Source organism: Petaurus breviceps, unplaced genomic scaffold (assembly GCF_028583685.1).
Source record: "Petaurus breviceps papuanus isolate PSGF00001 unplaced genomic scaffold, PetGlider_PUasm1.0 563, whole genome shotgun sequence".
NCBI classification, from domain to species: Eukaryota; Metazoa; Chordata; class Mammalia; order Diprotodontia; family Petauridae; genus Petaurus; species Petaurus breviceps.
This window is the reverse complement of record NW_027186380.1, coordinates 233,281-260,496: the sequence shown is the minus strand read 5'-3', so window position 1 is coordinate 260,496 and position 27,216 is coordinate 233,281. Positions and strand designations below refer to the sequence as shown.

At 42.6% G+C, this 27,216-nt stretch overlaps 2 pseudogenes; one reads left to right on the top strand and one right to left on the bottom strand.

Moving 5' to 3' along the window:
• The window catches only part of LOC138173106 (zinc finger protein 850-like), a 784,878-nt pseudogene that overhangs the window by 552,530 nt on the left and 205,132 nt on the right, over positions 1-27,216 (top strand).
• LOC138173090 (zinc finger protein 850-like) overlaps positions 1-27,216 on the bottom strand; it is a 56,870-nt pseudogene that overhangs the window by 26,709 nt on the left and 2,945 nt on the right.

Genomic DNA, 27,216 nt, shown 5'->3' with positions numbered 1-27,216 from the left:
GATGACTCCAGAGGAGAAAGTGAGGCTGGTGACTTTGCACAGCCCTCTCTCACTTCAATCCAATTCACTTCCACCTCATGACATCACCTCCCTGATGGCACGGTCCTATTCAGCTACAAAGGATAAACAACACTATGCCCAACATCATGGGAGTATTTCTGGGGCTTGATCCTGAGATGCCCTATATGGTCATCCTCTCGCACAAGGAGTCTCTCTTCTCTGGCCATTCCATTGGCTGCATTTCCAAGTCAATTGGGACTTGGGAGATGCTTGTAGCAATCCTTCCTGTCTTAGGATGTGTGTATCCTATTTCATCATCTCTCCTTGAGAGCTCCTCCTTTGACTAGTTCTGAGGAGACAGCTTCTTTGACCACCAGATCCTCCTCTGTCAGAGAGACTTCTACTTCCACATCTCCATTTTCCCTCACTCTCCCTGGTCCCCAGCCTGGTGTCTTTCCCTGACCTTCCCTTGCCACACTTTCAAGAACATTGAGACACAGAATAACTACTCCAAGACTTCCTGTTTAATGACTCTTATCACCTGATCATGATTCTAAGGAGATCTGTGTATCAGTTGTACACATTAGAATACAAACAATTGATCCTTTTTTTTTCCTTAATTATTTTTCCTTTTTGTATTTCTCGACTCCTATCTGCAATTCAAAGTTTGTGTGCTGCCCTACTTTTTTCATCACTTATGGCTGGCAGTCCTCTATTTCATTAAAGTGCCATCATCACCCATGTAGAATTTTAGTCATTTATGGTGGGTAAGTCATTCTTGGTTGATAACTGATAGCCTTTGTCTTAAGGAATATTCCAAGGAATATTCTATGAGGGGTAGCTAAATCATGAGATCCTGACTGTGGCTTCTAGGTGTCTGAGTTCTTTCTGGATACTTGCAGCATTTTTTCTTGGACTTTAAAGCTCTGGATTATGGCTAGGATGGTCCTATGAGTTTTCATTTGTGAGGGTTTCTTTCCAGAGAGGAACAATAGATTGTTTCTACTTCTACACAGTCCTCTAGTTCTAAACAAACATGGCAGTGTTTTTAAAATATTTTATATATACATATATATGTATATACGTGTGTATATATATCATAAAATTATCAAATACATGTATTTTATATATATACACATATACATGTTTGTTACTTGGGCAACTTCTATGGCTCTGAGGCCAAGATTTCAATTCCCTTTCTGAGTCTGCAACAGATCTAATTTCCTTTCCATTTTTGATTCCTATTCTCATAAAATTTTTAAAAATTGTTTTATTCTTAAATCTTACATGCTCATTTCCAGAAATTCTCATTGAAATTATGCTGACACTGTGCTTTTCTTTGAGGCTTTGCTTGGTGACACTTTGAAATTAACTCTTTTCTTCTGGGTTTGTGTTTTGTGCATCCCTGTCACCAAGATAACATTTATGGTGGGATTCTTAATTTTATTATTCTTTCAGTTTCCTTTCTGCCCATAAATCTGATATCATGGACAGGCTCTCTCCACATTCTGGAGGGAATGTCCAGGATGTTCTTTCTTGGGGTGTTGTGTTTGGTGTTATTTGAGGTTCTCTGGCAAAGCTCCTGCCAGGGACCTGCAAGCTTTCAGTGCTGCCAAAACCATCTGCTTCCCTTTCCTCCTTCCTGCTATACATCTGTAACTTCCTGACCTGTTTCAGTCTGAGCAATATGTCTGTGGGCTGGCTCCATGTGGCATTTCAGTAAATTACTGATGGACTCAGTCACTATAAGACTTGCCAGAACTTGAGTCCTTTTTTTCCTCTACTTTATTCAGAGGGCCACTTCCTTTGGTCTTCCCATTAATGTTGCTGTAGTCATTGGGTTTGTGCAATATATACTGTATATGGTTCCTGAGGTTTCACTCTGCCTCAGGTGATAAAAGAGGTAGGGGAAGGAGGCAGCAGGACCTCTGCTCCTGGGATCAGAACCACAGTTGCTGTTAGTTTTGAATGTTTTCCTTCCCTGATACCCAGCCCAGGGCCCAGCATCTGCCCTCTGCTTGGAACCTCCAAATCTAGGGGCAAATCCCTCCAATCTGCCCTGGGCATCCAAGCCAGAACTGGGCAGTAAGTGAGGGGTTCTAGATACCACATGTTCCTGCAGACTTCAAAAGCTGAAGCCTCTTCAGCCTTGCTCTGGGCCCCTTCTTGGCCTGCTGGACAGCCTCTCCCTCATCTGCAATGTTCAGCAATGCCCTTCCTGCCCACACCCCTTTCCCCAAGCCCACAGACCTCTCTCTGTCCCTCTACACTGACCCAGTCTGGAAGCAGGCTTCCCTGTGTTTTCTTGGCTTCCCCCTCAGGATTCAGGCTGGGCCATGATGTTCTCCCATCTGTTTGCAGGAGGTGTGGGGATGCTGACCTCAGGGTTCTCTTTCCTTCTCCTCCATCTTCCTTTATAGGGATTTTCACTGGTGACATTTCCAGTCATGTCCATTCCTAGGTGGAGACCGGGAGAATAATTTTTCTTCTACCAAACTGCTTTCAAGGTTTCTCAGCTGTGCTTGTTAAAAGAGGAAATCCTTTCCCCAACCATTTATGTCCTTGAGTTTATCAAATTCTGGGCCCTGCACTCAATTGTTCTGTGTTTTTTTCTCATCTTAAGTGGTTCCCCTTCATCTTTTATCACCTGAGGCAAAGTGGAACCTCAGTAACCATATAAAGTATATAGTGTACAAACTCAATGACGACAGCCTTTCTGATCTTTTCACATTATAATCTTAAACTTAACTGATTATGTTCATCCCTCTTTGAACCAAAACCAGTGGGAATAATGTTCAAATGATGTTCCTCTCCCTCTTTCCTTCCCCTCTTCTATAGTGTGTTTTTATGCCTCTTTGTTTGGCATAATTTACCTTTTTCTGTCTCATCCTTTCCTTTTATTCCATTACAGTCTGTTTGACCCCCTTAATAAGGTTTTTTTTAATCATCAGATTAGTTCATTTATACCTACACCCTCTTAAAGGTCATGATAATCATATAAATTTCGATATTGATAGTCAGCTTCTCATATGGGGATGAAAACATTTTGCTTTTATTGCATCCCAAGTTATGTGCATGTTTGCATGAGTGTACGTGTGTGTATGTGTGAGTGTGTGTTTTCCTTGTTTACCTTTTTATGTCTTTCTTGAGTCTTGTAATTGTAGATCAGATTTTCCATTGAGCTGTGGCTTTTTCATCAGGAAAGTCTGGAAGTCCCTTATTTCAGTAAATGACCATCTCCTTGCCTGAAAGATTATGCTCAGTTTTGATAGGTAGTTAATCCTTGGTTGCAATCCTAGCTCTTTTGCCTTATGAAATATCAAATTCCAATCCCTCTGATCTTTTAATGTAGAAGCTGGTAGGTCCTGTGTAATCCTGACTGTAGTCCCATGATATTTGAATTGTTTCTTTTTGGCTGCTTGCAATATTTTCTCCTTAATTTTGTAATTCTGGAATTTGGCTACTATATTTCTTGTACTTTTCAATTTGGGATCTCTTTCAGGAGGAGACTGTTGAATTCTTTTGATAACTATTTTACTTTCTGATTCTAGGATTTCAGGAGTTTTCTTTGACAATCTCTTGGAGGATGTTGTCCAGGATGCTTTTTTTCATCATGGCTTTCAGGTAGACCAATAATTCTTAAGATATCTCTCCTGGATCTGTTCTCCAGGTCAGTTGTTTTTTCCAGCGAGATTTTTTACACTTTCTTGCAATTTTTCAATCTTCATGTTTTCTTCGATTGACTCTTCGTAAATCATAGAGTCCTGAGCTTCGATTTGACTAATTGTAATTTTTAGTGAATTATTCTCTTCAGTTAGTTTTTGAAGATACTTTTTTCAGGAGGTATTTTTTTCCAATTAGTTCACTAATTTTACTTTTTAAAGATTTGTTTTCTTCAGTGAGATTTTTTTCCAATTTGGTCACTGTAGATTTAAATTTATCTTCTACCTGCCTAATTTGGCTTTTAAAATCTTTCTTGAGCTCCTCCAAAAATGCTTTTTGGGCTTGAGACCAGTTCATATTTCCATCTGTGGTCTCAGGTGTGGACACAGAGTCCATGGTGTTTACTGAAAGTGATTCTTCTCATTCAGAATAATAGGATTCTATTGTCTTTGATCTTGCCTTTGTAAATTGCTTCTGGCCCATAGTAATTGTCTATTTCCTGTCCTTTAAAGTGTATTTCTGCTCCTGGAGTCTGCTCTTGGCTCTGACCCAAGCTTCTCAGGCTGGGAGCTAGGTGCCTGGTTGTTGGCTTTGTGTGCTGTATCCTCTGGGTGTCTAGATTGAGGCCAAGGCCAGGATTTTCAGTGTTTCCCCTGAGTTTCCCTGAGGCTTACAGAGTAATCTGGGGGGGGAGGGGTGGTCTGGCCACTTCAGATTTCTGCCTCTATGCCCCTGGGCTACAGCTCAGGCAGGCTCTTGCTGGTCAAGTAAGGTGGGGTTTTTGGGGACCCCTCTTGATCTTCTCTTCAGATACCTTACTGCCTCAGTTACACCCTTTCTCCTTGACTCCCAAGACTGAGGCTATTTCTGCTATTTCAGGATTTTACTCTGGGTGGGACATTTATCTCTGGGTTCTCTTGGTCAGGGAGGGGGAATCAGAGCAGCCACAGTTTACTTTGCCATCCTGGCCCCTGGAAAGTCAGGCAGGTGCTTTTTAAACTTCCAGGCTATGGGCTGATAGCCCCAGGAGAAGCTGCCGTCTCTGCTGCGGGCCCTGAGCTTTCTCTTACCCAGCCATGAAGGATCCTCCAGTCCTGTGGTGAGAAGGCTGCGAATCCCTCTTGGGGTGGGTGAGTCTGCTGGCTGGGGCTCCTTCTCTCTCTGCTGTAGTCCACTCTCTCATGTAAGATGCTGCAGCCCCCATGTGCTCTGCACTCCCCCTGCCCTGAACCACGTGGGCACTTTCCTGGGCTGGATTCTGCCATGCTCGGTCTCTCAGAGCATTCTGACACTCCAAAATCCATCCAGATTCACTTTTTAAAGTTTAGGGACTCACAGAGGAGCTTAGAAAAGTTACTGCTTCTGTTCCACCATCTTGGCTCCACCATGTGGAATTCTTTAGATAGCACACAATGTTTTAGTCTACAAGGTAGAGAAAAATGTCTTTAAGTAACATAAATCCCAAAGTATTATTAACATGTTGATTTTCTAGTTGATTGCAGAATTCTTTAGATATTAAAAGTGTTTTAGTCAAAAATGCTATAGTAAATGAATCTGATCACAGTACTTTAAAAGCTATTGATATTAGAATCTTCTTAATGTGAGCCTTAAGTAGTTAAAAAAAATTCTTTCACCAAATCATGGCTCATAGACAATTATGATTAATTTTTTATTCCCATAGAGCTGTAACAAACAATAAATATTTACTAGGTTTCTCCTATGTAAAGAATTTCATTGAACATTTTAATTTCTCAAATTTAACTTGTCCTTGTGTAAAAGCCAAATTATTAGAAATCTTTTTAATATTTTGCAACTTTCTTGGCAAGTTACAATTAAATCAAGTTCCTTTCTCAGGCTGAATGACCTTGCCCCTACAGACAGTTTCCATGGGCTTTTGGCAGTTTTACAACATGAGTAAGATTGATATGGATTCTAAGCAGGAGACACTGGGGGTTTATGCTTATTCTCCTGTGTTACTAACTCTCACATATAGAGAAGGAATGATCCGAATGGGCAGAATTAATCCAAAAGAAAGTTTTCAGCCAGTCTCTTCCTTTCTACATACATTAATTAATCAACAATTTTAAGTTTTTAGCATAAAAACAATAAAATAATTCAATAATCTTACAAGTTCCAAATAATTGATAATCAAATTGCTTTAGTTGAAACCTCCCCTCTAACTTCAAGTAGATGAGTAAATACCTGATTTTCTATATGGCAGATATAAACATTATATAATGTAAGTGACATAACTGTTTTTAAACAAGTTCTTTATCTTTTAATTCCAACAAAATTCAGATTAAAAATGTGCTTATCTAACACTATTTCTGGCTTACAATGATCCCCATGTGACATTATGACATCAATTTGGTTTCCAAATCATCACTTGCAAAAATTAATGATAAAAATTGGGCTTCTCGAGTGCAGAAGTTTTTCTCCTGTCCTCAGGGCTACAGAGCCTGAGAATGGATGTAGGGGTTTGAATTGGAGAAGTCTATGGGCTTGCTTAAAGGTGTGGGCTTCAGGGAGCCTCAGGGCTGTTGCTAGTGGGGTCCTTGATAACTTTAGGATGTTTCCTTCCTTTTGTCAGATTCGGGAGGGTAATTTAAATTCCCTATTAATCCTTAGCACTCTCTTTTAGCCTAATCTGGGACGAGGCTTTAATGAATTTTTGTAAAAACGGTTTCAGCTAATTTTAACATGCACTTCAGTGTTCTGTTTATTCCTAAGAATTTCTTAGAGAGTGAAAAGCTTTCAACCCGCAGTTAGAGGGGTTGGGACTCTGGAAAAATCCCAGAGGCATGCCTTGTCCCACATCCCTGAAAATGGAGAGCTTGAAGCTTTCACCTTTTAAATGTTTCTTTATCCGATCTTAGCAATATTCCAATATGCCTAAATGCCAAGTAGAATAAATTCTGACTTATCTTAGCATCAAGTTAGGAGTGACACTAATTAACTTTTTCACATTCCCTAAAATGACCAGAATAAGGTCAAATTGATTTTTAGTAGCATTCCAACACACAAAATTTTTTCTCTAATAGGTGAGGCAGGAAAGGGTGAAATGCTCCTCTGTTTGCCTCTTTGATCTGAGGGAAAAAGTCCCTTATCTTATCTCCTTGTAGGCACCCAACTTGGCCAGAGTTGAGTGAGCCAAAGAGATCTTCAAGCTTTTAAAAACCTTAAAACTTCTTTTCACATCTTTCATGCAAATAATTTATACCTATTTTAAACTTTCTACCCATGCTCCTCTCATTGCTACACACTTAAACTCCTCTTTGACACCACTATCAGACGAAATCATCCTTCCTCTGCTAGCTACAGCAAACTCCTGTGCCTGTGTAAATCATCCCATCCCACCACGACATCTTCCTCAGTTTACTGCCTCTCCAGCATCCCCTTTATTTCACTACTACTTTTCAGTCTCCCCCACTAATGACTCCTTCCCAACTGCCACAAATAAAACCATTTCTCTCTAATCCTCAAGACAAGGACACTTTGAACCATTCAACCACAAGAGATGTTTTCCAATATCTTTCCTCCATTTCTTTGCTAAACAACTTGGTTAAACATTTACAACTGGTGTTTCTAAGTCCTTTCCTTTGCTTTCTCTGAAATTCTCTGCAGTCCAGCTCCCAATTTCATTGTTCAGTGGAAACTCCTCTCTCCAAAACTACCAAAATCTCAAAGCTGCTAAATCCAGTGGCCATTTCTTCATGCTAGGCCTGATTGGCTTCTCTGCAGCCTCTGATAAATGACCCTTTTCTCTCTCTCTGTCTCTCTCTCTCTTTCTGGGTTTCAGGGACATGTCTCCCTTAGTCTCCTAAAGTATCTAAACTAAGCTCACTCTTTTACCTCCAGCCCATCTTGCTTCTTTCCTAAGGCTCTCCAAGGCATGACCCCAATAGTGCAGGCTCACAAATGAGGTGTCAGGCACTCCTCACTGACTGTCACACATTCACCCTCCTGACCCCCATATTCAATGTGCTGCCAAGGCCTGTGATTCCACCTTGGTAACATTTCTCCTGTACACCCCCTTCTTTCCCCAAACTGCTCCTGTCTTGGTTCTGGCCCCAATCACCTCATGCCTGAGATATTGCAAGAAACTGCTGCCTGGGTCACCTGCCTCAAGTCTCCCTCAACAGCAGTCATTCCTCCGCCCACTTGTCAGAGTTCATGTACTTAAAGTTCTGCACTGACCACACCTCCTGTCACTCCTGAGCAAAAGGATCAAATATAAAACCTCTCTAGAAGGGGCAGCCAGGTGGCTCAGCGAGTAAGAGCACCGGCTCCAGTGTTGGGATGACCTGGAGATCGAATCCCGGGCTCAGACACTCAGCACCACACCCAGAAATAACTGGCCGTGTAACCTTGAGCAAGTTACTTAACCCCGATTGCTTAAAAAAAAAAAAAAAAGTAAAACCCCCCTAGGGCTTTTAACCACCTACCCTTTCATCATCTACCCTTCTCTTTTCTCTCAGTATATATCCCCAGCAAACATTCTATAATCCAGTGGTATGGCCGTCCACTTGCTTCTGTGAACAGGACACTCCACCTCATACCTCCAAAGGCTTTCCTCACCATGCCCCTTCCTAGAGTCCTCACCTTAGCTTCCCTGAAGCACCTTCCACAATGAGGCTTTCCAGTCCCCCTCCATATTCAAGCCTTCCTTTCAGTGAGCTCCAGTATGTCCTGTCCATAACAGGTTTCTACACTGTTGTTGGCATGTTGGCTGTCCCCCCTCCCAAACCCAGTCTCAGAGCTCCAGGAGAGCAGGGCATGTTGCTTCTATCTCATATCCTTGGCGCTTAGCAGAGGGCCTGGCATATACATAGCAGGCACTTAATAAATGCTCATTGACATGAAGAAGGTTTAAAAAAGAGCCTAACATGGAGAGTTTAAACACTTTTGCATTTTCAGGGGAGTTCCTGTCCCTAAATACCAATAATGGCTGCTTATAGGATGGCAGATTAATCACTGGAAGAGAGGTTAATTTCATGGTGTCCATCTTCCTCATTTTACAGATGGGGAAACAGGCTCAATAGTTCAGTGACTTGTCCAGGGACCCACAGCTAAAAGTGTCTGAAAGAGAATTCCATGTCAGGCCTTCCTGCCCCCAAATCTAGCACTTGTTTCACCCCCACACCTAGAAGCCTTTGTAATCCCAGCTCTCACACACCTGCTTTCCCCTCACTCACCTAGAAAGCAGTTCCTCAGGCCTTCTTGACCTAGCAGCCATGAGGCTTCCCTTTCCTCAGAATAAGAAATCACATCTTCTCTGGGAACTCGAATCCCTGGGAATGGGGGATCAGGGATAAGGATGGAGAAAAACTTGTACTTTAGTTCTCTTTAGGGAAAAGAGTGTGAATACAAAGCTCCTCCACTTTGAGAATCACTCCATCATGTTCACACAGATCTGGCTTAGTCTCCTAGTGATGCTTATAATGCAAGGAACCCAAACTAGGATGGGCCAGATCAGCCTTGAGCTCCTGAAAGCAAGACCCTGATGAATCAGCTTTGGCCTTGTCCCCTCTCCTGCTCCCCACTCTCTGAAACCTATAAAAACCCTGGAACTCTTCCTTCAGGGAGTCTCTGCCTCTTCTGGTGAGATTCTCCTGCTGCGGAACTCAGTGAACCTCAGTTGGTTCAAATTCTGATTCTTACCCAGTCTATTACTCCTGCCAGTGACAGGGGCTTGCAAACAAGGAGTACAGGAAGGTTCCCAGAAGTCCTGAAGCAAGGTCCCATAGCATTTATTTTGGGAGCTTTGTGGAGATGGAGAGAAGCTCATGGAGCGAATGTGGAATTAGAAAATCTGCTCTTGGTGCACCTTCTTCATAGGAGGATGGCCCCATTGCAAAGTTTTCATTATCTAGAAATTAGAGGCAGCTGGAAGTGCAGTGGAGAGAGCCCTGGGCCTCAAGTCAGGAATGCCAGGGTTTAAATCCAGACTCAGGTAAATAGAGCAACGGCCCTGGAATCAGGAGGACCTGAGTACAAATCTGCTCTCAGACACTTAACACTTACTGGCTGTGTGATGTTGGACAAGTCACTTAACCCCAATTGCCCTGTCCTGCCCCCTCCAAAAAGAAAAAAATATCCAGCCTCAGTTAGTAGCTGTGTGACTCTGCTCAAGTCACTTAACCTCTGTTTGCTTCAGTTTTCTTAAACATGAAATGGGGATATCATCTAATGACATCATATTGTAAAGAAAGCACTTAGCATAACAGCTGAAGAACAGCAGTTGAACAGAAATGCTTATTCCCTCCCTTTCTTTCCCAACATCTGTATTGGAATTTGGGGCAATGTAAAGGTATATGAAGGACAAACGTGCCCGAACAGGCACAGCCAGGAACTGGGAGCAACAAACTGAGGCTTCTCGCAAAGAAGAAGGTCTTAAATACTTGGCCCATCCCAAAAGAAAGGGGTGCAGGGAAAAGCCACCTGAGCAGGATTTGGAGATTGGGCAGACAAAGTTCATGGCCATGGAGAGGCTGGACTACATCATGTGGGATTACTTCCACACCTGAGATGCTCCAACACTGATCTGATCTGGGACCTCAAGCTCCCTAGAATTGGCAACAGACAGCTTCAGGAGAAACCAGGAAACCCCCAGGATCTCTTCCCAAAAGGGAGTGACTTTTATATGAAAATTAGGTAGCAGGAGGACCTTGTCTCGAGGACACAGGAGACCAGCACTTTTCTGTTTCTATGAATTTATAACTGTTCCCAAGCCAAGGCAAGGGCCTTCACCCAGGGAGAGCAGGTTCCAGGCATTCTTCAGCATGACCTCCTTGTACAGATCCTTCTGACCATCATCCAAGAGGCCCCATTCCTCTGGCGTGAAGTCCACAACCTCATCCTTGAATGTGACCAAGCCCTAAATCATCAAGAGTCACAGGGTTTAGAGGTGAGAGACTCCAGAATTCATGTCGTCCAATCCTCAAGCCAGAGGAGGAAACTGAAGCACAGAAAGGGGATTTACCCAAAGGTTGTAACCCTGTTGAGTGTCAGAGTCAAAACTTGAACCATAGTTATTTATGTTTTTTAAGCAGTTGGGGTTAAGTAACTTGCTCAAGGTTATGCAGCCAGGTGTTTCTGGGTGGGTGCTAAGTGTCTGAGCCCAGATTTGATCCCAGGTCATCCCGACTCTGGAGCCAGTGCTCTTACTTGCTGTGCTACCTGGCCACTCCGAACAATAGTTATTAAGAGCCCAATGGAAGTTTGAGAAAAGCATTTGACATAGTCAGTTGGAATAAAATTGAGGAAGGTCTTACTATGGGATGTGCCTCCCTGAGCAATCCAAGAGAAAGTATGTGAGATGGAATGATGTGTGGAGGCAAAAGAGAGAAGATGATTTCAAATTTCTTTCTTATCAAAACTGATAAAACAATGGTACAAAGAAAATTCTATGAAGGGTTTGGGAGAAGCTGGCAAGGATAGCGTGGTTGGAGTGAGAGGGTTGGAAGTGGGGCATTTCTGTGTAATTAGAGAATAGAGAGGAAAGAAAAGGACAAGATCTACTTTATTTTCTGAGAACCTGAAACAAAACCTTCACTAGATAAAACATGAAAAGGCTTCATAAGACACAGTAATTACAATCTGGACTGAGCTGGGAGTATGAGAATTTCCAGCCAAGTGAAAGAATATTATCTGTGATTACTTTGAGGGCTTGAGGTGTGATGTGGCATGACCAGAATATCTTACCCCTTCCCTTTAAGATGCCTTTCATTCCTCAATAGCACATGTTCTTTAACATGATCTTTAGTCCCCATAGCTGGTCATTTTCTTGGTCTTTGTGCTCAGTGAACCAATGTGACGTCCCTATGTCAGGATCAGGGAACAGAGTGTCTGACCAAGGCTGATCAGAACAATATAAGCTCCTGAGGCTCTGCCACAGAGCAGAGATGCACGGTCCATGTGAACATCAGGGGTGGGGATGGCTCTAAATTTCGAAAGAAAAAACAATTTCCAGGATCATTTTGTTGTATTCAGTAAGGAATAGTAAGTTGGCCTATTTGCAGGTATTTCCAGATTTGTAGCTTCACATACAATCATTTTCTTTATTATCCTCTTTTATGGAAAGGCTTCTTATGCTCCATAAATTGAAAATTAAATTATTTTAAAATAATGAATTTAACACCACCCCCACCAACTTACTCTTCAAAGAAAGTTGCCTCACAGTCCCTCCCTAATCACTGACCCATGAGGGCTAACAGGAAGAGAGAGATGGGGTTGAGGTGTTATGAAAACTCAAAAAGACAAGTTATAGGGACCCCTTAAACTTCCTCTATATTTGCAATGTGACAAATAGCAGATGGTACCAAAGCAGCAGACTGGGTGATGCCTTCCCCAACACTGCCTGCCTTATGGATTGAAAAGGTACATCTTATAGGCTTGTTTTTCTGCCCTAATACAGTGTCAAATTTTGTGAAGGTGCCAGGCACAGCTGAGTAATAGGTATACTCCATCCTATTCTCATTCGGATTTCTCCAGGAATTTCATTTAACTTTTATAAATTTCTTTTCTTTTCCTTAATTCTAAATTTCATCTAACTTTTATAAATTTCTTTTCTTTTCCTTAATTCTAAATTTATCTAGTACTGACAGATCTAAATGGAAGACTCCTAGATATGCTAAAACAATTAGGAAATGTAGATATACGTGTTTAGATGAGTAGGTATGAATGTATTTGTACACACGTCTGTAAATGCACTTAGGTGGCACCTAGCAGCCCCTAAGCATTTGGAAGGCCTATAATATTCAGTGGTCAATAAGGCAAATATTGTGCTAAGGACTGGGCTGCAGGGCCATCTATCAGGGAGGTGCAAGTACAGAGCCAGCAGCAGAGGACTCAGCCAGCCTCCCTGGGGCCTCACTCCTCTGGTAACCTGGGACTCAACCTCCCTGGGACCCTGCAGCTCACCTGGAGCTGGGACACAGGACCATCCTCAGGATCCATCCCCAGAGGTCACCTAACCCAACTCCCAGTCCCAGGGGAGGGGGCCCTAAGGGGAAACTGCACATGCTCAAGCAGGCATGGACAGGAAGTAGCTCCTTGGAGCCTCCCTGAGGTCTGGCACAAGGCTGAAGGGTGAGGCTACTCCCTGATTTCCCAGGCAAGATTTGTTTATGTTGTGATGACCTGCTTTCTGGGAAATGTAATCAGTGCTTGAAGTGACCAGGGTTTAACAAGGATGGGCAGGGCAGGGCCCAGGTGGGGTCTCCTATGGATTCCAATTGGCTGAGGCCAAAGTGGGGTCTGGACTTCTAGACAGAACATTCAGCACTGAACAGGAAGGCGAAGTCAAGGATGGGATGGGGCCAAAGATGGTGCACAGAGGGGGAGGAGTAGGGAGAAGGGCGTGAGCCCTTCTGGAGCCCAGATGGCTCAGTGAGGTAGTTACGTGCTTGGGCTCCTCCAATGTCCTTCCAGACAGCATGGGGATGTGCAATCTCTGGGCAGGGAAGCAGACTCCATGGGCCTTCATCCCAGGAGGTACCTGGGCCTCCTGGGCATCCCCTGACTGGGAAGGAGGGATGATATCACCCGAGATCTCCTGCAGAGTGGGAGCTAGGGTGGAAGAGGAGGGGCTGCTCCTGTCCTATGGATGGAGGACCAAGCTCCCCATTCCAATGGCCTCCTGCGGGCAGAGCTGAGGTCCAGAAACCTGGGGGGCCCCATTTTGGGAAGGTGAGAGCCCCCCCCCACCTGAGGAAGGGATGTCAGTCTGGGGGACTGGGGTGGGGCGGCCTTTGTCCGCCAGCTCACAGGGGGAAGCAGATTCCCTGCTGTGTCTAGACCGCTGTGCGTAAGGCTGGTCTGGGAACAGAAGAGTCTCCTGGTCCACGACTGAGGGAGGGGTCAAGTCCCCCAGAACCCTATGAAGATAAGCCTGCCTCTCGCTGTAATCTTCATTCTCAATCATGTCTAAGCATCAGAGCTGATTTGTACCTGTTGGCAACATCCACTTATCTGAGGGCACATAAGTGCTGAGACCTCTCTGTGATTCCTCCTAGTTCACAAGACAGAGCTAAAGGACCACTCTGTTATGGAATATTCACTAGCCCGAATTAGTGAAACCACTGACCAGAAATTGTGTCCTTGGACACATCCTTCATCACATTTCTTTGGGAGGAGATGGTAGAGGTAAAAAGTTTTATCACATTCCAGATATTCATGAGGTTCCTCTCCAGTGTGGATTCTCTGATGCTGAGCAAGATTCAAGCCCTGTGGGGAAGCATTTATGCATTAATGATATTCCTAAAGTTTCTCTCCAGTGTGGATTCTCAGATGTTTAGCAAGACCAGATCTCCATCTAAAACCTTTTCCACACTGATGACATTCATAAGGCTTTTCTCCAGTGTGGATTATTTGATGTACAGCAAGAGCAGAGCTGCTTCTAAAACCTTTTCCACACTGATTACATTCATAAAGCTTATCTCCAGTGTGACATTTCTGATGTAGAGCAAGATAAGACCTCTTTCTGAAAGCTTTTCCACACTGATTACATTCATAAGGTTTTTCTCCAGTATGGATTATCTGATGTAGAGCAAGAGAAGAGTTTCTTGTAAAACCTTTTCCACACTGATTACATTCATAAGGTTTCTCTCCAGTATGAATTCTCTGATGTACAGTAAGAGCAAAGCTACTTCTAAACCCTTTTCCACATTGATTACATTCATAAGGTTTCTCTTCAGTGTGGATTATCTGATGTAGAACAAGAGAAGAGTTTCTTGTAAAACCTTTTCCACACTGATTACATTCATAAAGCTTCTCTCCAGTGTGACATCTCTGATGTCCAACAAGATAAGACCTCCTTCTGAAAGCTTTTCCACACTGATTACATTCATAAGGTCTCTCTCCAGTATGGATTCTCTGATGTACAGTAAGAGCAGAGCTACTTCTAAACCCATTTCCACAGTGATTACATTCATAAGGTTTCTCTCCTGTGTGGATTCTCTGATGTTTAGCAAGAGAAGAGTTTCTCGCAAAACTTTTTCCACACTGATTACATTCATAAGGTTTCTCTCCAGTGTGGATTCTCTGATGTTTAGCAAGAGAAGAGCTTCTCGTAAAACCTTTTCCACACTGTTGACATTCATAAGGTTTCTCTCCAGTGTGGATTATCTGATGTTCAGCAAGAGAAGAGCTTCTCCTAAAAGCCTTGCCACACTGATTACATTCATAAGGTTTCTCTCCAGTGTGGATTATTTGATGTTCAGCAAGAGAAGAGCTTCCCCTAAAAGCTTTGCCACACTGATTACATTCATAAGGTTTCTCTCCAGTATGGATTCTCAGATGTTCAGCAAAAGCAGATCTCCATCGAAAACCTTTTCCACAATGATTACATTCATAAGGTTTCTCTCCAGTGTGGATTATCTGATGTTCAGCAAGAGAAGAATTTACTGTAAAACATTTTCCACACTGATTACATTCATAAGGTTTCTCTCCAGTATGGATTTTCAGATGTTTAGCAAGACCAGATCTCCCTTTAAAACCTTTTCCACACTTTTTACATTCATAAGGTTTCTCTCCAGTGTGGACTATCTGATGTTCAGCAAGAGAAGAGCTTCTCCTAAAAGCCTTGCCACAATGTTTACATTCATAAGGTTTCTCTCCTGTGTGGATTCTCTGATGTACAATAAGTCTACATTTCTCTCTGAAAGCCTTTCCACATTGATTACATTCATGAGGTTTCTCTCCAGTGTGGATTATCTGATGGTCAGCAAGAGAAGAGCTTCTCCTAAAAGTTTTGCCACACTGATTACATTCATAAAGTTTCTCTCCAGTATGGATTCTCAGATGTTCAACAAAAGCAGATCTCCATCTAAAAGCTTTTCCACAGTGATTACATTCATAAGGTTTCTCTCCTGTGTGGATTCGCTGATGTACAATAAGTCTACATTTCTGCCTGAAAACCTTTCCACATTGATTACATTCGTGAGGTTTCTCTACAGTGTGGATTCTCTGAAGTTCTGTAAGTGTAGATTTCAGTCTAAAAGCCTTTCCACATGAATTACATTCATAAGGTTTCTCTCCAGTGTGGATTCTTTGATGTACAGTTAAATGGGAACTCTGTTGGAAAGACTCTCCACATTGATTACATTCATAAGGTTTCTCTCCAGTGTGCATTCTCTGATGTCCAGCTAGATTAGATTTCACTTTGAAAGCCTTTCCACATTGATTGCATTCATAAGTTTCCTCTCCACTGTGAATTGTCTGATGGATAAGGAAGGATGAGATTTCACTAAATGCTTCCCCACACTCACAACACTCACGTGGTTTCTCTTCAGCCTGAATTTTTTGATGGCTACTAAGGGATGACTGTTGACTCAAGTCCTTCCCATAATGATGACAATCATATGGTTTCTCTCCTATGTGGACTCTCAGAAATACAGGACAGAGTTCTCTCCCAGTGACCTCACAGGCACCATCACTCCTGACAGTCTTCTCATGATTTATATTCACAGAAATGATTGGCTTTTCAGTAGTCTCTTGCATTTTAGGTCCAATCTCTCCTGCCAGAAACAAAAAATAAAATATATATTCAGAGAAACATGTACACACATATATAATTATAATCCCTCCCTTCCTTTGGGATAAAATAAATTAACTAATCTACATTTTACTTCTCCAGGTATGAGAAAATTTTTCAAAGTTCAATGGATAGGTATACTAGGCAGAGTCAAGATGGCGGTGTAGAAACAGGACTTCCACACGGCTCCAGCTTCCACCTTCCCCAATTCATGTACAAGGGGACTCTGAATAAACTTTAGAGCTACACAATCCACAAAATGACACATAGAAGCTAACCTCCCACTGAGGACAGCCCGGCAGGCTGGCAGTAAGCAGCCAGTGCAGCGCTCTAGGAGCTGAGCCCAGCCCCACACGAGGTTTTAGCCCCAGCGCGGGCCTGACCAGCTGCTGGATGGAGGGACTCCAGGTCATCAGCAGTTTTGGTGGTTTCCAGAATTATGAACACATAGATGCTAAGGACAAAGTGAGAGGTCAATGCAGTGTGGACTTTGGGACCAGTAGTTGGGAATGAGGTTGGCCTTTGCCCCCAGGGTGAGAAGCCACTGAGGGCTGCAGTGCAGCCACCTCAACATGGCAGCTTCAGCTCCTGGCCTGCAGAGTGTGAGGGGACCAAGCAACCAGTCTGAGGAATAATCATTCTTGCTTTAACCTGCTTGGATCTAGATTGCAGTCTAGGGTGGAAGTCCTGGGGTGTGTGTCCAGCTTGCCAGAGTGTTTGGAGGCTTCAGCAAGGGGACCCAACTAATATTTCCGGTAGCTGAGAAAATCCCAGCTTTTGATACGAAGCTCCCTTGTCTGGTAGCAGAGTCTTACTGTAGCAAAAAGCCCAAAAGTCAAGTAATTGAGTGGTAACATGACCAGGCAAAGGAAACAAAGCAAACAGAAGAACCCAATATTAGACTTCTATTTTGGGGACAAAAAGGAGCAAAGCATGGAACAGGAGGAAGACAGTGAAGTCAGAACTCCTGCACCAAAAGCTTCAAAGGAAAATACAAGCTGGTTACAGGCCATAGATGACCTTAAGAAGCAGATAAGAGAAATGGAGGAAAAATTGGGAAGAGAAATGAGAACGATGCAAGAAAATCACGAAATGAGAGTCAACAGCCTGACGCAGGAAAATAACACCTTAAAAAATAGACTAACTCAAATGGCAAAAGAGGCTCAAAAAGGCAATGAGGAGAAGAATGCCTTAAAAAGACAAATTTGCCAGATGGAAAAAGAATCTCAAAAGCTTACTAAGGAGAATCATTGCTTCAGAATTAGATTGGAGCAAATGGAAGCTAATAACTTTATGAGAAATCAAGATGCTGTTAAACAGATCCAAACAAATGAAAGAATAGAAGGTAATGTGAAATATCTCATTGGAAAAACCACTGACCTTGAAAATAGATCCAGGAGAGATAATTAAAAAATTATTGGACTACCTGAAAGCCATGATCAAAGAAAGAACCTAGAAATCATCTTCTAAGAAATTCCCAAGGAAAACTGCCCGGCTGTTTTAGAACCAGGGGGCAAAATAGAGGTTGTAGGAATCCACCAATTACCTCCTGAAAAAGATCCCAAAAAGAAAACTCCTAGGAATACTGTAGACAGGTTCTGAAATTCCCAGATCAAGGAGAGAATATTACAAGCAGCCAGGAAGAAACAATTTGAATATTGTGGAAGCACAATCAGGGTAACCAAGGATCTGTTAGCTTCTACACTGAGGGATCGAAGGTCTTGGAATGTGATATTCTGGAGGTCATAGAAACTGGGATTATAACCAAGAATCACCTACCCAGCAAAACTGAGTATTATGTTTCAGGAGAAAATATGGTCATTCAGTGGAATAGAGGACTTTCAAGCATTCTTGATGAAAAACCAGAGTTGAATAGAAAACTTGACATTCAGATACAAGAAGCAAGAGAAGGTAAAACGGGAAAAAAATCATAAGGAACTTATCAAAGTTGAACTATTAATATTCCTATAAGGAAAAACAATAATTATAACAGATGAAACTTTTCTCAGTATGAAAATAGTTGAAGGGAATAGAAATATATATATATGTCTATATATGAGGGTATATGGGCATATGAATACATATGTGAATGTGTGTATATATGTTAACAGGTATACACAGACAGAGGGCACAGGACCAATTTAATAGGAAGGGATGATACTTAAAAGGTGAAATTAAGAGGTGAGAGAGGAATATAATGAGAGGAGATGGAGAGAGACAGAATGGGGTAAACTATCTCATATAGAAGAGGCAAGGGAAAATGGTTACAATGGAGAGGAAGAATAGGAAGGCAAAAGGGAATGGGTCAACCTTATTCCCACTGAATTTGGCTTGAGGAGGGAATGAAATACACACTAAATAAGGTATCTCATTCTACAGGAGGAGCAGGGGGGAAGGGAATGAGAGGGGGGATGGTGGAAGGGAAGGTGGAAGCACCCACTTTTCAAAAGGTATGGGATCAAAGTAGAGAATAGAACAAGTGGGAGGTGGGATAGGAGGGAGGCAAATATAGTCAGTCTTTTACAATATATCTACTATGTTAATGTTCTGCATTAGGTTCACATGTACAAACTATAGTGCTTATCTTCCCAGTAAGGGTGGGTGTCAAGGGAGGAAGGGAATGAATCTGGAATTCAAAGTTTAAAAATCAAATGTTTAAAAATATGTATATATATTATTATTAATACTATTTTACACATAATTGGGAAATAAGATATACAGGCACTGGGGCATAGAGATCCACCATGTCCTACTGGAAAAGTCAAAGGGGCATGGGAGAAGATATGGGAGAGAGGAGATTGGAGGAGGGGATATCCTGTGGGATTGCTATTTCAGGGCAGTGGGTAGGGGAAGAACGGGGAAAAAATGTGTAAGTCAAAATCTGGCAGAAATGAATGATGTAAATCAGAAGTTCATAAAGCATTTGAAAAATGAAAAAAAGTTCAATGGACAGAATCAATCATTTTAAAATGCCATTCGTTTACATCTGCAGGACAACTTGATTTACAAAGACCTTCAGAGACAATCACATTGGATCCTCAGGAACACCAGTGACAATAGCAGGAACAACATTCTCATTATATTCACAAGTCAGGGCATGAGCTTACAATGGCTGAGTGACCCCAGTGACTCTGAGTAGCTGAGACTACAAATGCAACTCTGCAAGTGGGCATGCTCTGTCCATGGTACTAGAGGGCCTTTCTCCATCAAACTTTCTTTTCTTTTGCCATTAAGAAAATTTTTTATACCATGTTAACTTCTTCCCTTCTTCTCTTTGCGTCTTCCTATTCCCTGTCACACAATGGTATTGAAGAGAGGCCAATTAATAATCCATGATGGGCTCTAAGTGTTCAAGTGAAAAGAAGGATTAATCAACGTGGGAAGACTTCATCATCACATTATTTGAAGAAACTGCCACAGTCATCCCCACCCTGGAGCAACCTCCAGGCTGATCAGTCCAAAGGTATCAACTCTGGGCAAGAGCTTCCACAAGCAACAAGATCATGGCTCCAGGAAGGCTCAGGTGATGGTTAGATTTTTGTTGCAAGAACGTATTTTTGAATTAAGGCATGCACATTGATATTTTAGATTCAATAGGATTGTATGCATAATAGACAAGAGAGTAATTTAAACAGAACCTTTATATGCTCTGGGAAAGAAAAAAAATTCATGTGATTTGCTTTATTGCTCTCTTCATTTAGCTGAGTGCTCTGCAACCAAACCCACAATATCTCTGAGGTGTCTCTGTTTTTATCATGCTTATGATGATTTTCACATTCCTCCCTAATTCTCCTCTCCTTCTTAAACCATTATTAGCCTCATTCCTTGAGTTGTCTTATATTCCAGTGAATAAGTTTCTTTCCCTTCCCAAACACCCTCTTTTCTATAAATCAGCTAAGACCAATGTTCCCAATCTGTTGCTTCTTCTCAAACCATCTCCATGTTTTTATGCCAGATTGGGAGCTCCTTGACAGCAAGCACTCACTTGTCCCTTCCAAAACCTGAGATGAATGCCTAGAAAACTAGAGTTGCTTAATCCATGCATATTGAGTGACTGACTCGGCCCAGGACTGACACTAGGGCCTCAGCCTCTACCACAATCCCACTACTCTAGTCTCTCAGGTGGCAAATGCATGTTCTGGCCCCAGTTTTGTTTCTGGCTCTTGCACTATAACCCCTATAGTGAGTGACCTTTGTCAGTTTCAAATCCTGCTACCGTGTTTCCCCGATTATAAGACACTGTCTTATTAATTTTTTTGGACAGAAAAACACCAGAGGGCTTATTTTTAGGGGAGGGCTTATTTTAATGAACATTGACAGCAATTTTAATAAACAGGTAAATGTGAACAAAAAAATGTACCTTTATTCAATAATGAATTCAATAAAGAACAGGATGACGCGCTCACTGCTGCAGCTCTGATTGGATGCAGCTTGGAGCGCGGCATGCGTTTCACCCGGGGGGGGGGGGATGGTGCATACAGAGGGTACCGTAATGTAGTGTGTAGCACAGGGGATCACCTTCACTACAGTAGCAATCTCAATAGGGCTTATTTTCAGGGGAGGGCTTATTTTAGAGGAATCTTACACAGTAAGGGGAGGGCTTATTTTCGGGATAGATCTTATTATCGGGGAAACACGGTAGGAACTGATCAGATCCAGAGTGAAGATCACACAGACTTCTTTCTACCTCCTGAAGCATCACATGCTATGGGACACCTGGGAATTTTGAATTTCCATTTCCCCAAACAAAGAGTACTTGTCACCTCAAAGAATACGGCCAATGATTCTCTAAGAACAGGCCCATGATGGAGCCTCAGAGATCAGGGGAGGGGCACAGATTCGTGTTTTATGTAAAGCCCACTCTTGTATTTATTCTAAGTAAGGCAGCAACCTTTGCTACTCCTGAGATGCTGCTGAATGGAGAGAGGGAAAACCATAAAGCCAGGCTGTCTGGGTCCACAACACATTTGGTCTGTACAATGTCACTGTAGCAGGGCTATCCTTTGATACCTCCCTAACTGTCTCCCTTGGGGCAGCTAGGAAGTAGAGTGGATAGAGCAAAGTTCGGGAAGGCTTGAGTTCATGTCCAGCCTCAGACCCTTACTTGCTGTGTCATCCGCAATAAGTCACTTAGATTTCTTGGCCTCAGTTTCCTCATCTGCAAAATGATGCAGAAAAGTTAAAGGAAAACCACTCCAGTATCTGCAAACCCCAGCTGGGATCGTGAAGAGGCAGAAGTAACTGAAATGACTGAACAACAGCACGACTGCCTCCCTAGCAAAAGGATCACATGTAAATCCTCTCTGGGGCTGTTAATCACCTGCCTCTTCACCATCTGCCCTCCTCCTCCTCCTCTTCTCATTTTCTTTCATCTTATTTTCCCCCCAAACATGCCGTACTTCAGGGGTGCAGGCCTCCTTCTGTCCGGTGACCAGGACACTCCACCTCCCAACTCTGGGGACGCTCTGTGCCAGCCCCATGCCTAGAATGCTTGTGCTGGCTTCCCTGAAGCCCCAGCTAGAGCCCACCTTCCACAATACGCCTTTCTAGTCCTCCTTAGTCTTAGGGCCTGCCCTCTCACAGTGAGCTCCCCTATGTCCAGTCCAAAACAGGTTTCCACACTGTTGTTGGGATGTTCTCTGCTCCCCCACTCTGTGAGCTCCAGGAGAGCAGGGGATGTTCCTTGTATCTCTTTATATGCCTGGTGCTTATCAGGAGGTCTGGCACAGAGCAGGCCCTTAATAAATTCTCACTCACTTGAAGAAGGTCTAAGAAAGAGCCCATATTGGAAAGCCTAACCCCTTTTGCTCTTTCAGGACACTTCCTGCCCCCAAATTCCAAACAATGACTTTATATGGGATCACAGATTTATCACTGGAAGGGCATTGAAAGGCATGGTGTCCAAATCCCTCATTTTACAGATGGGGAAACTGAGGTACAGTGGTTCAGTGACTTGTTCAGGATTCCACTTCTAAAAAGTGTCTCAAAAATATTTCCTAGTCAGGCTCCAAATTTAGTACTTGTTTCAGCCCCACACCAGGAAGCCTCTTGTCATCACAGCTTTCATATGCCTGTTTTCCCCTGACTCACCTGGATGCCAGCTCCTCAGGTCTTCTTGCTCCAGCAGCCATGAGGCTTCCCTTTGCTCCAAATAAGAGATCTGATCTTTTTTGGGAACCGGCAGCCCTGGGAATGGGGAATCAGGGTGAAGATGAAGAAAACACATAATTTAGGCCTGCTTAGGGAAATGAGTGTGCATGTAAAGCTACTTTATTCTGAGAATCACTCTATCATAGTAGCACAGATATGGCTTATTCTCCCATTAAGGCTTCTAAAGTCAGTAACCCAAATAGGATGGGCCAGCTCAGCTTTAAGCTCCTGAAAATAAGACCCTGCTGAATCAGCTTTGGCCTTGTCACATCCCCTACTCCTCTCTCCCTCAGCTATAAAAACCTTGGAATTCTACAGAGAGGCTTTGCCTCTTCTAATGAGATTCTCCTGCTGGGGAACTCAGTGACCCTCGGTTAGTCCAAATTCTGATTCGGGGCCACTCTCTTATTCCTGTCACTGACAGGGGCTAGTAAGCAAAGAGTACAGCATCGTTCCCAGAAGTCCTGAAGCAAAGTTTCCATAGAATTTATTGTGGGAGCTTTGGGGAGAGATGGGGAGAAGATCATGGTGCCAAACTGGAAAAAAAAATTGGTCGTGGGGCACTTTTTTCACAGGAGGAAGGATTCATTGCATAGTTTCCATTGTCTAGAAATTAGAGGCAGGTGGTAGTACACTGCCGAGAGCCCAGGGCTTGGAGGCAGGACTTCCAGGGTTTAAATCCAGACTTAGACAGTTACTACCTGTGTGCTCCTGCACAACTCAGTTAACTTCTGTTTCCTTCAGTTTCCTCAAATATCAAATTGGAGTAATAATATCACTTAATGACAACATATTGTAAAGAAAGCACTTAGCACAAGAGCTGGTGAACAGCAGTTGAACAGAAATGCTTATTCCCTTCCTTCCTTTCCCACCATCTGGGCTGGAACTTGGGACAATGTAAAGGAAGAAGGACAAATGTGCCCTACCACCTATAGCTGGGAGCTACAAACTGAGGCTCCTCACAAAGAAGAATGCCCTAAATACTTGGCCCATCCCAAAGAGGAAGGTGCAGGAAAAAGCTGCCTGAGCAGTTGTCAGAGATTTGGCAGAAAAAATTCAGGTGCAGGGACAGACTGGACTACATCATGTGGGAAGACTTCCACACGTGAGATACTTCAACTCTGATCTCATCTGGGACTTCAAGCTACCTAGAATTGGGAAGAGACAGCTTCGGGGGGCAATCAGGCAACCTCCTGATTCTCTTCACACAAGGTACTGAGCTTTTATAGGGAAATGTGACAGCAGGAGGACCCTGTCTCTGGGACACAGGAGACCAGCACTTTTCCCTTTCTAGTAACTGATAAATGCTCAAAACCAGCACACTCAGGAATGAAGATATTGCCTCTGATACCACATTTAGAGGGAACAGAGGAAGTGTCCTTACCCACGTAGAGCAGGTTCTGGGCATTCTCCAGCATGACCTCCTTGTACAACTCCTTCTGAAGAGGGTCCAAGAGGCCCCACTCCTCTGGGGTGAAGTCCACAGCCACATCCCTGAATGTCACCAACTCCTACATCACCAAATGTCACAATATTTAGACTTGAAGGAGACTCCAGATTTCTTGTAGTCTAACCTTCCTCAAGTAAGAGGAGAAAGCTGAAGCACAGAAATGGGATTTACTCAGTGCTTGTACCATTCATGAGTGTCAGAGTCAACACCATGGCCAATAAGAGGCCAATGAAATGTTCAAAGAAGCATTTGGCAGGGTGAGCTGGAATAAAGTTTTAAAGATCTTACTATGGGATGGGCCTCCCTGTGAAATGTGTGTGAAAGTAAGTATTGGAAGTGTGAGGGAGGAGGATCTGGGGAGGAGAAAGAGAGAAGACGATGGGAACTCCTTCCCTCTCACATTCTGTGGAGAGTATGTGAGAAGCTGACAGGGACAGGGTATTCTGGGAAGGGAAAGGAGTGTCTGTGTGATTACAGAAAAGAGAGGAAACAGAAAGAAAAGATCTACTTTATTTCCTGAGAAGGTGAAACCAAGTCTTCTGTAGACGTAAGATAGAAAGGATCCATAAAACACAGTAATTACCATCAGGACTGAACTGAGGGACATGAGACCTTCCAGCCAAGTGAAGCAGAAACAGCTGTTGTCACTCTGAGGGCTTGAGGCTACTCCAGTGTGATGGGCCAGGGCCAAATGTCTCATGCCTTTGCTTTATGATGACTTTCATTCTGCAAGAGCATGTATGTCTTTAATATAATATTTAGTTATCGTGGGTGGTCATTTTTGTTTCTCTTTGTGTTAAAGTGGACTGAAAGACATCACTATGTCAGGGTCAAGGTGTGTCTGACCATGGATGATCAGAGTAAGGGGCCCAAAAGGCCCTGCCAGAGGTCGGGCACAAATAGTGCATGTGAACATCTGGGGTGGGGATGGCTCTCAATATGCACATCTTCCCATTCTTATGAGTTACTGCAATTCTGCTTTGCTCACAGGACACAGCACATTCTGTGAGATGGGCACACCATGCGGGGTCTTCTTCAGAAAGACTGGACATTTCCTTTAATCAGTTCTTTTAACCACTATGTATGTGAGAGCCTTCCTTGCATGCTTTCTGCATAAAACAGTGTTTATGCAAAAATCATTTTGGCATCTGAACAACCTGGTCAGCCCAAGGGAAATTGTACTCTACCACTAAGAAAAGTAGAAGGGGGGAAATGATCTCACATAAAAGGGGAAGAGAAGAGCAGTTACACTGAAGGGGAAGGTGGAGGAGATGGTAAGGGGGGGCTTGATCCTTACTTTTATCCAAACTGACTGAAAGAAGAAATAACGTACATGCTCAGTTGGCTATAGAAATCTATCTCATCCTATACATAAATTAAAGGGGACAGGGACAGGGGGTGGGGACAAATAGAAGGAAGGACGGGTTGGTGGAGGTGTTGGTGAGAAATAAATCACTGTTGAAGAAGGATAACATGAAAACTGAGACAGAGGGGATAACCAAGGGGAAAATGTGATGGAGGGAAATATACAGGTGTTTGTCATATGTATAAAAATGAATTTAATGACCTTACCCATAAAGAGGAGTGGATAGCACAATGAAATAAAATCCAGAATCTTACAGTATGATGTTTACCAGAAAAATATTGGAAGCAGAGATATACACAGAGTAAAAGGTAAGGGGCTGGAAGCAGAAACATATAGGCACTAAATGGCATAGCATCTAAGTTTGAAAGGACAGCTTAAATGAGTCATAGAAGGAAATAGACAATAAACGATACTAGTGGGGGCACCTCAACTTTCCCCTCCAAGAATTGGCTTAACCTAACTACAAAATAAACAAGAAAGGTAAGAGCATTAATAAATTTTAGAAAACCTCAATCGTTGGGCCTTTGGAGAACAGAATAAATTATTTTTCTCAGCAGAACATGGCATTCATACAAAAACTGCACTTGGATTAGAGCATAAAAACCTCATCATCAAATGCAGAGAAGCAGAAATATAAAGCACTTCCCATTCAGATCATTATACAAAAAACTTACATTCACTGAAGGGCAGTGAAAAGACTGATTAAAAATTTCACTAATCCAAAAGAATAAATGTATCAAAGAACAAATCAAAGAAATAACAATTCCTGTAAGGTAATGACAACAATGAGACACCATAGCAACATTTATGCAGTGAAAGCAGTCCTTGGGAGAAAATTCATATATCCAAACTGTTACATCAATCAACTACAGAAATAACAGATCAATGAAAAGCTACTTAAAATAGCTAACAATTTTAGCCAAGTTACAAGATATAAAATAAACCCACAGAAATAACTGACATTTCTATATATTACCAAAAAATTCCAACAACAAAAGACAGAAGGAGAAATTCTATTGAAAGTAACTGTGGACAACAGGAAATACCTGGGAGTCAATCTTCCAAGACAAACCCAGGAATTATAAGAACACAATTACAAAACATTTTCTCACAAAGGAAGTCAGGTCTAAGCAAGTGGAAAGTTACCACCTCACACCTATTAAATTGACTAATAAATCAGAGAAGGAACATGATAAAGACGAGAGGGAAGTGGGAAAACTGGGGCACTAATACACTATTGGTGGAGTTGTGAACTGATCCAACAATTCTGGAGAGCATTTTAGAAGTATACTGAGAGGGCCACAAAACTCTGCATGCCCTCTTACCTAACAATAACACAAGCAAGTCAGTATCCCAAAGATAATGTTTTTTAAAGGGAAAAGGACCAGTTTACAGAAGGGTATTCAGAATGGCTCTTTGTGGTGGTGAAGAACTAGAAATTGAGGAGATGCCCACGAATGGGGACGTCTTCACAGCTGGGGGACATGATTGAAATGCAATGTGATTATGCTGTAAAAAATTGCAAACGGGATGACTTCACATACACCTAGAAAGACTTACATAAACTGATGCAGAGTCAAATAAGCAGAACCAGGAGAACATTGTACACAGTAACAGCAACACGATCATTTCAATAACAGTGAATACCTTGGCTATTCTCACAGTACCATGATCTAAGACTAACTCAAAGGACACAGGATGAAAAATGCTATCGCCGACCACAGAAAGAACTGAGAATGAACATTGGCTTAAAGCCCGCCATTTTCACTTTCTTTCTTTTTGGTTCAAGTTGTTTTGTTTTTCCAAAATGACTAATATGGAAACACTTTACATGATTGCAGATGTACTCTATTTCTGACTGCTTACACACTGTGGGAGAGGCAGGAAGGGACCAGGAAATTCAAATTTAAGGGGAAAAAATGAAGGTTAAAAAGGTTTTATATGTCACTGGGGAAAAATGAAATAATTTTTTGAAAAAGACTAATATCCAGTGGCAGCTAGGTTGCCAGTAGAGAGAGCACCACATCAAGAGTAAGGAAGACCTGAGTTTCA